The sequence below is a fragment of the Entelurus aequoreus genome, linkage group LG25 (assembly GCF_033978785.1).
Source record: "Entelurus aequoreus isolate RoL-2023_Sb linkage group LG25, RoL_Eaeq_v1.1, whole genome shotgun sequence".
Lineage (NCBI taxonomy): Eukaryota > Metazoa > Chordata > Actinopteri > Syngnathiformes > Syngnathidae > Entelurus > Entelurus aequoreus.
The window spans coordinates 36,292,664-36,295,261 of record NC_084755.1 but is presented as its reverse complement, the minus strand read 5'-3'; positions in this window follow the sequence as shown (position 1 = coordinate 36,295,261).

Sequence of the window (2,598 nt, the reverse complement as noted above, 5' to 3'; positions counted from 1 at the left end):
AAAATTCCCAAATTTCCATGAAATTCCCATTGAAATGAAGGAGACATGTTTCTAAACTCCACAATTCCCACATTTTTAATTGGATTCAAACCGTTCCAACTAGAAAATATTCAGCCTGTTCAAAATTGTGTGCTCTCCTTCAACAATTTAAAAAAAATTCCCGGATTTCCAAGAATTCCCAGTTTTCAGGGACTTTTCCCCCCCATTCAAAATGAATTGTCCATTTTATACATTTCCACAATTCGCACATTTTTCAACCTATTCAAACTATTCCACCTTCAACACATTCTGGAAATTCAAACTATCATTTTTCCAAGTTCAAAACAATTCCAGGATTTTCCAGAATTCATGCTTTTCCAAAGCTCTATTTCCACCCTTTTTTCTAGCGACTACTCCTCCCACATTTTTCAACGCATTTCAACCGTTCCACCGTCAAAACATTCCTCCTAATCAGGACACAAAACAAAGTTGTTTTTTGAACTGGAAAATTCCCCGGTTTTCCCGAAATTCCGTAATACCATTTCTCAATTCAACATGTTACTTCTTCAACATTTCTCCACCGATATAAAAAATGTCAACACCAACCTTTTCAACTCATTCAGACCTTTAAAATCTTAACATTTTCCCAAAAAATTCCCAAATTCCCATTGAAATGAATGGGACATGTTTCTAAGTTCCACAATTCCCACATTTTTCATTGGATTCAAACCGTTCCAACTCCAAAATATTCAGCCTGTTCAAAATTGTGTGCTCTCCTTCAACAATTACAAAGAATTTCCAGATTTCCCAGAATTCCCAGTTTTCAGGGACTTTTTCACCCATTCCAAATTAATTGTCCATTTTATAAACTTTCACAATTCGCACATTTTTCAACCTATTCAAACCATTCCACCTTCAACATATTCCACTCATCCGACTAACACTTTCCCAAGTTCCGGTTTTCCTGAAAATTCCAACTCTTCGACATTAAAACCATTCCAACATTCAAACTATTCTTACATTCATACTACATTCTGTCAGCATTTCACTTCAACTTCAGCATCGGAGCATTCACACGCAATTCCTTCAGGAATGCTCATCTAGTTGACGCACATTATTTCAAAGCTTCTGCGGGCCACATTAAATAATGTGGCGGGCCAGATCTGGCCCCCGGGCCTTGAGTTTGACACCTTTGCTCTAGTGCAGGGGTGTCACACTCATTTTCATTGAGGGCCACATCGCAGTTTTGGTTGCCCTAAGAGGGCCGCATTTAACAATGAGTAATATATGAATATACATGTATATGTATATATATATAATACATTAACAATATATATTTTTTTACATAAGCTGCAAAAAATATATAAAAATTTTGCTTTAAAAGCTGGCAGCTCAGTCACCATAATTTTACAGTAAAAGCAGTGTTTTGTTTTTTCACAGCATATAACAAAAATGTTATAAATGGAATGGAATGGAGAAACAATACCACTGTTTTAGCGGTAAAAATCAAGCAACAGACCTGCCAGGTGTTTTTTTTTTTTTTTACCTTAAAATATTGTTTTAACGTTTTTTTTTATTTGTTTTTTTTATGTTTTAGTGTCTTACTGTATATGGAAAAAAACAGTACCAAAGTTGATTTTACGGTAAAAAATGTAACCGTAAAAAAACCATTGTCAATTTTACAGTCTACAATTTGATCGATCATTTGTTTTGAAATAATAAGTCAAGCAGATATTTAAGTACAGTATTTATCTTTATTTTAACAAAAAATATTTTTGGACATAATACTTTGATTTTATTAATATTGAATTTTAAAAGATATGCAATTGCATGCAGTACATGATTTTTAGTGTCAAAATGGAAAGAACAGATATATTTAATAAGAAAAGATTAAGCATTTTATTAACGCATATTATTTCCAGGCTTTCGCGGGCCACATTGAATAATGTGGCGGGCCAGATCTGGCCCACGGGCCTCGAGTTTGACACCTTTGCTCTAGTGCAGGGGTGTCCAAAGTGCGGCCCGGGGGCCATTCGCGGCCCGCAGCTAATTGTTTACACATTCTGCAAAAATTGCAAAATTGATAATATTGCAAAAATTTAAAAAAATGTAAAAAAAAGTGGAATGAGGTGAAATCTAACAAGAAAAAGTTGCAATGTTGACACAAAGCTGCCATGCAGGCTGTTTTTTTTCTTTTGTCTTTGTTTATTTTTCTTTTTTTTGCCATTGCTAAAAAAAAAAAAAAGGACTCAAAATCTGTTATAATGAATTATTACTTAAAAAATATGACTTTAAAATGTTTTATGTGGAAAAAATATTGCATATCTTGTGTGGTTGCCATAAAAAAGCATCAAAGTTTTATTTGACAAAAGAGCATAATACAAACAAAATAATAGTTCAAACGTAAAATCGACAGATATATCTGAAGTTGATCTCGTAATTTAAGAGTTAAAAGTTTTTTAAAAAACGAATAAAAATGTAGCACTTTATGAGTGGGGCACCTTTTGGATCCCAAATATATTTAGTAGGATTTTATTTAACTTTTCACTGTGATTACTCAAAAATCTTAAATAATTAAAATCAATGGTGTCCTGCATTATTGATATTTTAGGGCTCTAA